The sequence below is a fragment of the Panthera onca genome, chromosome B1, assembly GCF_046562875.1.
Source record: "Panthera onca isolate mPanOnc1 chromosome B1, mPanOnc1 haplotype 2, whole genome shotgun sequence".
NCBI lineage: Eukaryota > Metazoa > Chordata > Mammalia > Carnivora > Felidae > Panthera > Panthera onca.
Window position 1 is genome coordinate 187,152,822 of NC_138342.1, and position 12,009 is coordinate 187,164,830.

Below are 12,009 nucleotides of genomic sequence, written 5' to 3' on the forward strand. Positions count from 1 at the left end.
GACTTCAGCCAGGTCACGATCTCGCGGTCTGTGAGTTCGAGCCCCGCGTCAGGCTCTGGGCTGATGGCTCGGAGCCTGGAGCCTGTTTCAGATTCTGTGTCTCCCTCTCTCTCTGCCCCTCCCCCGTTCATGCTCTGTCTCTCTCTGTCCCAAAAATAAATAAAAAACGTTGAAAATACTCCTGAGTTAACCAAATTAATTGTTTGTCTACCTTTTTCTCATTTTGCCAGGTAAGATGGAACTGTCCCACTCTAATTGTACTAAATTTGTTCTGAATTATTAAAATCCAAATGGACTTGTGGCCATTGACTTCTGTTATGCAAAAATCTAGAATTCATCAGGCAGGCATCAGCTTCTGTAGGTTAGAGGGTGGTGACAGTTGTGGGATATATAGCACAAACCCCAATGGACTATCAAATACATAGAGGAATTCATACCACATCGCATATTTTAGGTTTGTTAATGAAAATAGGATGTGAAAGAAGGGAATGAGAGTGCACTGATACATTTTTGTCAATGGAGGCTATTATTCAATATTATAAAACCAACTAATCAACATTTATGTAATTGAGAATTTTTATTACATCCTGAAAGGAAAAGGGTTTTAGTCCATTAAAAATTGATAAATCCTTTAAAACATCTTTGAAAGCCAAACTAAGTATAACTGTTACTTGTAGTCAATGCTAAAAATGAAAAAAAAAAAAAAAAAAAAGAGCAAACTCATAAGATAGTAGAATGCTGTAGAAAGAACATTAGATTTGTAGAAAAAAGTCACAGATTTTCAGCTGTAATTATGCAACTTATAAGTCATGTACATTTAGGCAAATAGTTTGATTTCTCTGAGCCTCAGTTTCCTTATTTATAAAATATGAATAATATTATCTACTTCAAATGATTGTTACAATAAGTAAATGAAATATTATATACCAAGTGTCTTGTGAAATGCTATAGAAAAATTAAGATGTTATTGTGAAGGGCCCACCAAGAACTATATTTACAAATAAATACATTATTAACTAACATAGTTTGAAACATTTTAGCTGTTCTTAAAGTAAAAAGTTACAATAGCAAAACTCACTAGTAGCCCCGAGGACATCTCTAAACTCCCCATGTTTGTAAAGTCATTATTATAAAGAAATACCAACTTCTAGAAACCGTGCCAAAGTAGCTAAGGTGAATGACATCCAAGTAGGCCATTTTATTCAGGGTAAAAGTGGTCCAAAGAGTAGTTACAAAGATATTTACATGACTGGGAGTTAAAGAGGCAGAGAAACCCAAGGAGAAAACCACAATTTAAGCCATTGGAATCTACAAGTATTTTCATTTAATACATATGTAGTGTCTTAATTTAACACATATTTCATGAGCAGACCATCTAATAACAAATTCTAGAATATGAAAAAATAGTAAGGGTAAGCATTACAAACCCTGAAAAATAGGATTGCTATAAGGACATAGCCCCATGGCTTACTGAGTACTGCCCAGACCTATGCCATATGATCCCCTGGCTGATCTCTGTCCAGCAACTAAAAGGTTAATACTGCCATAAATGGGCTTCTAGGACTCTCCCCCAGTGTGACAGCCTGTGTCCCTTCTGATTGGCCTACACCTGTGCTGCCCCACGTGTTCCATGTTCAGAATATCTGCTCACGTGTAGACCAACTGTTGTCCCTGGGCTGTGTCCAGAGGTCTGCCTTCCAGATCATGGACAGATCCCGATTCCTAATTACACACACCTTTTCCAAGTTTCCATGAGTCTGGGATTTCTGTTCATTGCCATCCCAGTGGGGGCATTATGTGTAGTAACCACTCACAAAATGGTTATTGTGAAATCACTCCCATATGTCCTACTTTCAAATAAGTAATCTTAGCTCCTTTACTTTGTCACCCACATATTATGTTTTACATGTTGTTAATAGTTTAGCTGTAGCATCCCCTACCCCCTGGAACCTTTACATTTATTCACCATTCTCTTCAAGTGAGCAAATTAAATCTGTAAATAATTTTTATTTATTCAATAATATTTATTCAACCTGAATATACTGTAGATTGTTGTGTTCTAAGTATAAGCTACAATTGTTTGCTTATTCATAATAAAACTAATATTGGTTGTAAAAAATGCACATGTTCCATTTATCAACTTCCTCAGAGGTAAACACTATTCGTGCTTTTATCATATGCTTTCTAACAATGTTCAACATACATAATCAAATCTTATTGTATATGTTGTTCTACAGCTTGCGTTTTTCCCTGACAACTTCATGTGGCCCTCTTTTCATGCCAGTACAACTAAAGTCCTGTTGATAGTCATTTAGATAATCCAATTACAAAAACGTTTTTAAAATGTTCTTCAATAATCATCTTTAGAGGGATTGATACACATATTTTTCTCTAACCATGTTTTACTAGTTAGACTAGGTAATGTTTATTTTTATGCCTTACTAAAGGCTCTTGCTCTTAAGCGTCATTGTACAGAAAACATTTAATTTATTAAATTTATTTAAGTTTACTGGAAATCTAGTGATAGGCTGTACAAATTTCAAGAACTTTTCTGGAAATAAATTGCAGATATTCTTGAGTGCTAGACTGAAAACCCTAATCTACATGGTGACTTAAAAAAAATTACATAATGCACAAGGGAGTCAGCAAACATTCACCAAAAGCCTAGTTTGTGCTGAGTACTTTTCTATCCCATTCAGATAAAATTCTGTGTCCTTGGGTATTTCACCATCTCACAAAGAACACAATCAATTGGACAGGCATTTGATTTCTGAGAGAGGGGGAGGATGCTATATTAGAGGTGTCACCCAGTGTTTAAGAACCCAGAAAAGGGGTACCTAGCCCACCCCAAGGAGGACACAGAGGATGCCTCAGACAATGAGTAGGATGAAATGTGGCCAAGGAGGAGGCCAGGAGAAAATGGGTCAGAAGAATGCAGAAATATTCAGAAGCCCAGAGATAACAAAAATTATGGCGTATTCAGGACCCTGAAAGCAGTTAACATGAAGAGCAGAGGAAATTAAAAAAAAAAAAAAAAAAAAAAAAAGTCAAAGGGTGAGAACTAGAAAGGGAAGAAGGAACTACCACAATTCTCCATAAACTATAAATACAAATACTTCTTTTGGAAAGTAAACCTTATTAAAATAATATTTATGCAGTATAACATCAGTAACAATATCTTTCTCTCCTACAAATACCTGGATTTTAGATGATATATTACCATAAAATTTATTAAGGAGCAGGAAACAGGTTCTCCTAAACTGATAATGTCATCCAAAAAACTGGATCAAATTTTATGGAGAACAATCTGACTCTGTCAAGAGAGTTTAACGGTTCTCCCACCCCTTTATACAAATGTTTATTTCTAGCAGTTTGACACAAGGTATAATCATATTCTGGTATGCTTAAATTTTATGTAATTAAAAAGGAGCTAATAATATTTAAATACACAAATGTTCATCAAAGAATTACTCATAATAACAAACCCCTCATCAAAGAATTACTCATAATAACAACAAGGAAACTATATAAATGATGAAATATAGAAAGTCAGAGAAATTAATTATGTTGCTTAACATAATTAAAACTTCCATTAAATGCATTATATTTAAAAGTATTAAATTATACAATAGTATGTACTGTTCAATTTTAATTTGATAATAAATATAAAAATCTTTAATAAAATTAAAGAACTAAATATAAAAGCCAGTATGAAAATATAATAAATATAAATATATATATATATATATATACTTATATATATATATATATATTGACTCAGACACTCAACCAACTGAGCCATCCAGGTGCCCTGATGGCTCAGTCGGTTGAGTGTCCGACTTGGGCTCAGGTCATGATCTCTTGGTTCGTGGGTTTGAGCCCCACATGGGGCTCTGTGCTGACAGCTCAGAGCCTGGAGCCTGCTTCAGATTCTGTGTCTCCATCTCTCTCTGCCTCTCCCCTGCTTGTGCTCTGTCTCTCTCTGTCTCTCAAAAATGAATAAATGTTAGAAAAATTATATACATATATATGTGTATTTTTTATTTAAAAGGATTTATGCAACAGTAAGTAATTATTTTTTAGAACTGAGTTAATTTTTATTATCTTTCCCTTTTTTTCTGTATTTTCCTAATTTTCTACAGTGAGCATGTATTAATCTCACAATTAGGAAAAAAAAAAAAACTCCTCTAAAATTGAAATAAAGAACACACAGATAGATTAAATATCCAGTGTACCAAAAATGAATTCCATCTTACTATAATAAATTCTCTGTTAGCCAGTGCTTTTATTGTGTATCAGCTCTGTGGATTGAAGAAGGTCATTACCTACGTGCCCTTCATCAAAATGAATGTTTAAAACATCTTTCTATTTAATACTGTCTCAAAGGGATTTGGCAAAATGCCTGCTTGAATGCATTATTAAATATGTCTATGAGGATGCTGGTTGATTTTATAAGTCGACTTCAGAAGACAATGCAGGCATCACAACATTCTCAAGTGAATTATAACCAAATTGCTTCCAGTCAATGGTACCTTGATGGCCCTTATATAAACTATGTCAACGCAGTCATTCTAGTGGATCTCCATCATCAGAATTTGGCTCATGGGGAAAATATTGTCTAAATATTTTCCGTTCCTATGACCATTGTATTTGTTTAAGTAGAGATTTTTCAACCCCTGAGAAAAGAGCTCTTATGGTCTAGGGCTGTCAGTGACCACCAATGAATGCTTTGATCACCACTTCAAACATTTTAATTAATTATATAAAATTAGTGTGCTGGCCTCAGCTAAATTGGCCCTGTAACGTAACCTTTGTTAGAGAAGATACCTTGAGAAAAATAAACTTAGCAACTATGTATTGGTTGGTACCAAGTTCCAAGGACTTAGTAGGCACAATCCCTCCTCAAGAGGAACTCACACGCAAATGTTTATGTCAGATCCAGTGCAAACTCGAATACAACAGATGGCTCTTATGAAGGGCAAGGAATTGGAAATTCACTGGGGAGCCATGAAGATCCAAGGCTGGTATAACATGATACAAGGGAAACTAGGCAATCAGATGAGTTGGAAATGAATTTTAACATAGTGATAGAATTTTCAGAAACTGAAATATTATTGCATTTACCCATGAAAACGTAAAGTAAATTTCCTTATCTTTGCTCTCCTCCTCACACATCGAGATATTCATTCGGCCTTCAACTAATTTTATCAGTGCTCCAAGAATCCCATTATTTTAGGAGCTGCTTTATCTATCTCATCTTATTTTATTGTGAAATTTTCCCTTACTATGAAAGAATTTTGTGGAATTCTTTACTAAAATGTGAATTATTTTTGAGGTGTTTCAATAATTTCATGGATGGAGTCTAACGTGCACCCAAAGTTGTTATAAATCAAGGATGGGAGTTACCACTGTATACAACCACTGCAATCGTTAAATGGAGTGAAAATGTGATGCTTGAGTCAAGTATGTCTGCAAGGAATTGTGCCGTATTTGATTGTATGTTTTCATTTTATAGAAGAATATTGCAAGCTTCCAAATTGGGTATAAAATGACAAATTGTTACATGACTACTTTTATCTATAAGACAAGGGAGTTGAACAAAATTATTTCTAAGTTCCCTTCCATTTTTAAAATACCATGATTCTACCCTTTTTACTCACAACATGACAGTAATGGCTGCCCAATGCCACGGCAGCACAGCAAGAATGGTTTTTAATGGCCACTGACTGTCAACTATCATTTTCCATGTCAGTGGCCCAGAAAAAGTCTTGAGGTCCATTTGGAACTTCTAGAAAGTAAGGCACTAGAAGCATAGACTAAAGTAAAGTTTTCCTTTTCGAGGTTGCTTCAGAGATGGTTTTTATTCAAGTAACTCAAGAAAGTATATCTTAATGGAGCCTGGATATTTTGGCCAAACCACAAAAAATTTCATCATCCCTGCAAATAGAAGTGAATAATTAGAGTAATGATGACCAATCTTTTGTGCCGTCTCTCAGAAAGTAAAATGCGTCTCCAGATTTTCCCCAAAAGTTGGCAGGGTCTTGGCAGGGTGAGGCTGGAACCTGAATGTTTCTTCAGTGTGGGCAGGTAAACAGCATTCTCCTCTTCTGCCAGGATTCATTTACCTTATAATGTTTTCTGGAAGATGGAGAAGGTTTTCGGGGCTAGAAGGGAGTGAAGGGAGAAAGGAGAAAATGGGGGGCATTGGAATCTGAACACTCCATCTGAAGAACACAGTAAAAGTGTCCTGAAGATGTTGTGAGACTCTGAGCACAGGAGGCGTTGTACTGAGGCCCAAGTAACCTCACAGGGACTGGTCACACACAGTCTCCCTACTTGCTTGCAGAGAAACAAGACAAGTAGCATCTTAAGCAGAGGCTTGGGACTTAGGGACAGCAAACCTCCAGGAAGAATCTGCAAATAAAGAACACCAAGAGCTGTGTTCCTGAGTAAATCATTGCCACTTTGGGGATTCTTTTTTTTTTTTTTTTAATGTTTATTTATTTTTGGGAGAGACAGAGACAGAGTGTGAGCGGGGGGAGGGGCACGAGAAAGGGAGACAGAATCCGAAGCAGGCTCCAGGCTGTAAGCAAGCTGTCAGAGCAGAGCCTGACACGGGGCTCGAACTCACAAACTACAAGATGATGACCTGAGCTGGAGTCAGACGCTTCACCAACCGAGCCACCCAAGTGCCCCACTTTGGGGATTCTTGAGATCACTTGAGAAAAGACTGGTCCTGAGGTTCTGCCTGGCCAGGTGGGCATTTGTAGCTCATTAGAGTCGGAAGTCTATGTGAATATGATCACATTTGACTCTCAAGATAACAGAGGTCAGAATATTGATACTAAGCACTAAATGAATTTCAAAAGCAACTTAAATTAACTTTTTACTTTACATGAGGCTGCAGATACTCTTTATATTGGTAAACGTGGAGATTAAGTTTGAGGCCAAACTAAAATTATTTTTTAGAGTGAGTTAAGCTGAAATTTTAAAGTAGAGACATAGAAAGATTATTAATTGTGTGCAAATAGTGTTATACACTAAGGAAGTGCTATCCCTGGCCATTAACTGTGGGAACTGGACATGTCAATTCAACTCTCTGTCCTCATCTTTTTATTACAAAAAATAGAGAAATACTGTGATAATGTGATGCTCAAAACTTCCTGTAAGTTCTGTATTTCAAATATTCCATGATTCCATTAACTGCTTCTAAAAAACAAATATATATACATATATATATTTATATATATATGTATATATATACAGTATATATGTGTGTGTATATATACTTTATTTATATATTTATACACACAGATGCATAAATATTTCAATACACATGATTACATAAATATATGTCATCAAAAAGGGGGTTGGTGATTTGGGAGTTAAGTCCTTTGATTGCTTGGTTACTTTTACTTTTGATGTTTTGCATCAACAGTTATATTTATCAATATCCTGAGAGAACTAGTAAATTCCTATTACAGTTTGTCTGACACCTGACTCCTCAAAAAGGATATTAATCGACATACCTTGCTGCAGACATGTTAAAAAACAATACCTAAGCATTCTGATTTTAGTCTTTAATTTTAAGTATCACCTCCATATAGACCCATGGAAGTATGCGAGGTATCCTTTTTCTAACCTGTCTTAATTTCTCAGTCTCACCCTCCGTACCATAGTCACAAATTAGGACTTGAGAAAGACTTTGTCTTCTCTATACAATCTTCCAGCGAAAAGAGAAAAGGAACCCAAATGCCACTCTCCTCCAGGAGGGATGGCCCCTGAATGGACTTAGCAGATCTTTTTTTTTTTTTTTTTTTTTTGCTTATTCACACATTCGGCACAAATCACTTCAGTAAAATTATTGTTTCTGGTCTGTGCTAGTATTGAATTGAAGCATGTAGCATTGAAGCATACGAGTCTCACTGAAAATGAAATCTTAATTTGCTTCACTAATGGAACTCATTTTATTTCCTTTAGGCCCTGCCTTTGATTATTACCTTGCGACACAGAAAAAGCAGCGATAAAACACTTTAATTGATGACACCTCCATGGTATTTGTTACACCTGCTATAAAATAATTAGTTATTCAACTATAATAACTGCTTATTAAAGTGAAATGCAATAAATACTAGAAAATCTGTAAGACAATTTAGCTACTTAGGAAAGCTATGGTCTGTTAAGCTACCAAGAGCAAAGATCTGTCTCTGTTTGTGATCTGCAGTGTAGTCCCGTGTCAGTTTTTAATACCCTGTGTTGTGATACCCTCAGTTCAGTTATTAGCAAACAGGTGTCCTCATTATACCAAAAGTGTAAATGGCCATAAACAACCCCCCTGACAGCAGAGAAGCCAAAGACTCCATTCTCATGGAGAATCACTCTGTCGTGGAGATGATCACTCAGCCCCAGCCTGAGTGGGAAAGGTCTGCTTTCCTGTACGTAATGCCTGCCTGGGGAACGGATCTCACTTTGGAGACTTCCGTAAGCATTAAGATAAATTCTGTGTACAATGAATAATTCTAAGGCTCCCACCAGCGGCATCGTCTGGCTGCCGCTGCTGATGGTACTTAGCCGGCTGTGGGCAAGAAGTGCGTGCAGGGAGAAGGTGCTGCTAGCCTTCCCTACCAGTAGCTGAGGTATAAGTGGAGGGAAGACCATACATTTTAATAGACAAACAAGGTAGCCAGCAGACATTTTGTCTCTGTGTTTCCAAGGAAATTGGCTTCTGAAAGGGGGAAAGGAAAGACTACTTTTGAACTTTTGGGGGGCCCATCTAGAAGGAGATTACATAATCACAAGAGAAAGCACAAAAGAGTGCCAAGAAAATTGTTTTCCCCCTGCCTCCGTCTTCTGAAGTCATGTCACCTGCCCAGCTCACCTACTCTCTGGATCCCATACTTTCTGGTTTCTTTTATGTTCACAATTTTATTTACTTTTTATTTTTTTAATGTTTAGTTTTGACAGAGAGAGACAGAGAGAGAGACAGAACATGAGTGGGGGAGGGGCAGAGAGAGAAGGAGACACAGAATCTGAAACAGGCTCCAGGCTCTGAGCTGTCAGCCCAGAGCCCGACGCGGGGCTTGAACTCACGGACCGCGAGATCATGACCTGAGCCAAAGTTGGATGCTCAACCAACTGAGCCACCCAGCTGACCCTGTTCACAATTTTAATGATAATAATTGCTTCATAAGTGCTGCTGTAAGTTCCGCTAGGAGAGTTTGATGACTTTGGAAGAGAGTTTTCTCTCTCTCTCTCACACACACACACACACACACACACACACACACACAAACACACACACACACCACTTATTCATCTTGTTAGCCCAAATGCCAATTACTTATATTTTAACAAAATCTATACAGTGTTTGTGTCTAGCTGGTCACTGAGATATGCAGTAGGGTGACTATATGTTAACTTAGACATTCAACAGCAGGCCATCTCTCGCTCTGTAAACATTCTGAAGTTGATTTTTATAACTTGTCTTTGTAGAATATATCCGGGAGACTAACTCACATGGTAAAACTTCCTGAAATTCTTTATGAAAAGATTTGTGTGGGAGAAGTGTTGACTCACGTGTCTGTGAGTCTACTGATAACCCATATGTAAGTGCTTGTGCTGTCTCTCACTAATAAAACCTCTTCCTCTACAGAAGAATTAATGAAGGACCTTTCTTGATTAACTTTGTTCAGTGAGCAGAGATTTGCCCTGTTCCTCAGCTCAAAATGAACAAGAACTAAGATTTAAAGTACATAATTGGGAAGAAAAGTATATACTTCCTAAATAAATTTGACTTTCTAGAAATGATATTCATAAGTCCGTGACTTTTCTCCTTATATTAATGCACTGAGAAACTTTCAGACCCCTAATTTTTTAAAAAAAAATAAACTGGATGCACTTTAGAGCAGACATCCTTAACCAGCCCTTCCTGCTACTCCCCCATTTCCACAGCCCCTCAAAATCACCAACACCATTAGACTGAGAGGGGGAGGCAGAATCCGTGGATGGGCTTACGGGGGCCCGTTAAAACACTGAAATTATAGGCTGGATTTTTTCTTACCTTTATGTGTATTGGGGCTCTTGTTTGCAAACGACAGAGATCAGTTCTGATGAATTTACCTAGGAAAGGAATTTACTGGGGGTGTGGGAATGCCTGGGTTGCTCAGTTTCTTAAGCATCAGACTTTTGGTTTCAGCTCAGGTCATGATCTTCTGGTTTTGTGAGTTCAAGCCACGTGTTGGGCTCTGCGCTGGCAGCACGGAGCCTGCTTGGGATTCTCTGTCTCTCCCACCCCCACTCACACTGTCTCTGTCTGAAAATAAATAAATTAACTTTGCTTTTTTTTCAAAAAAAAGGAATTTACTTGAAGGATATTGGATACTTCACTGAATTTATTAGAAAGATATTGTAGAGGGGCGCCTGGGTGGCGCAGTCGGTTAAGCGTCCGACTTCAGCCAGGTCACGATCTCGCGGTCCGTGAGTTCGAGCCCCGCGTCAGGCTCTGGGCTGATGGCTCGGAGCCTGGAGCCTGTTTCCGATTCTGTGTCTCCCTCTCTCTCTGACCCTCCCCCGTTCATGCTCTGTCTCTCTCTGTCCCAAAAATAAATAAAAAACGTTGAAAAAAAAAATTAAAAAAAAAAAAAAAAAGAAAGATATTGTAGAGTCTATAAATCATTTACAAAAACAAAGGAAGCTAAACATCCAAAGCAATAGTGAAAATCACACCACAGGAGGCATTGATTAGGACCCCACTGCCAACTGACACGATACTTCACCACTGGTCTGGAACATTGAATGTTCAGAATAAATGCAAAGTGATCCCTGTCTCTTTGTGACACTAGCTTTACCTACAAACTCCCAGGGCTAGGTGAGATGATTCAAGTGGCAGAGCTTAGGGTAAGTGCCAGCGTACTATCTATGCAGGCTGAGAGACTACAATGGGCCTTTGCACATTCTGAGTTTCAGGTTGGTGATGGGACTTGATTGCCACGAATTCTTGCACGATGGCTGCTTATCCATTAGAAGATATGAGCATCTTAAAAAAAAAAAAAGAGAAGTAGTATATATATTGAGAAGGCAGGTCATGCCTTTTATCAGGTTTTTTATAAGTATTGATTATCCAACCAGGCTAAGAATGCCTATTATATAGAATTTATAAAAGGAATGATTTACCTCCAGAATGACTAGAGACCCAAAGAGATTAAGAGATCACACACTGCCACCCATTAGCAAGATCAACACAAGGGCTAGAGTGTAGGGACTCAGAAAAGTGAAGCTGTTTTTGCCCAAACAAACTGAATCGTATTTAGAGGTTTTCAAATTGAAAGTAATATCCCCCAATAACTTTTCAGTTTATGAAAACTGTCAGGTACCTTCACTGGTCACCAGATAAAGAAAACTTGTTGGCAGACACAGAAAAGGTCTTCATCTTGGGGAAAAATATAAGCATTTTATAAACTGGATATTGTTATTTGCCTGCAGGTTACTCTTTCTTTCAAGACCGAGTTGAAACAGACAGAACCACAGTATAAATGGCCCCCCTTATTCATGGGGGGAATACATTCCAGGACCCCCAGGGGATGCCTGAAACTGCCGATAGTTCCAAACCATATATATATACCATGCTTTTTTCCTGTACATATATTTTTTTAAATTTTTCTTTATTTTTGTTTTTTTTTTAATATGAAATTTATTGTCAAATTGGTTTCCGTACAACACCCAGTGCTCATCCCAACAGGTGCCCTCCTCAATACCCACCTCCCACCCTCCCCTCCCTCCCACCCCCTATCAACCCTCAGTTTGTTCTCCGTTTTTAAGAGTCTTTTATGATTTGGCTCCCTCCGTCTCTAACTTTTTTTTTCCCCCCTTCCCCTCCCTCCTGGTCTTCTGTTAAGTTTCTCAGGATCCACCTAAGAGTGAAAACATATGGTGTCTGTCTTTCTCTGTATGACTTATTTCACGTAGCATAACACTCTCCAGTTCCATCCACGTTGCTACAAAGGGCCATAT

The 12,009-nt window shown here is 37.7% G+C and overlaps 1 long non-coding RNA gene across 1 annotated transcript in view; it reads left to right on the top strand.

Annotated features, from left to right (window-relative positions):
* Window positions 1–8,861, top strand: part of LOC132691568 (uncharacterized) — a 138,378-nt gene extending 129,517 nt beyond the window's left edge. Inside the window, exons 5-6 of the long non-coding RNA XR_009615866.3 lie at window positions 5,336–5,463; window positions 7,981–8,861. This is a non-coding gene — a long non-coding RNA (uncharacterized LOC132691568). The remainder of the gene's footprint in view (window positions 1–5,335; window positions 5,464–7,980) is intronic.
* The last annotated feature ends 3,148 nt before the right edge of the window (window positions 8,862–12,009 follow it).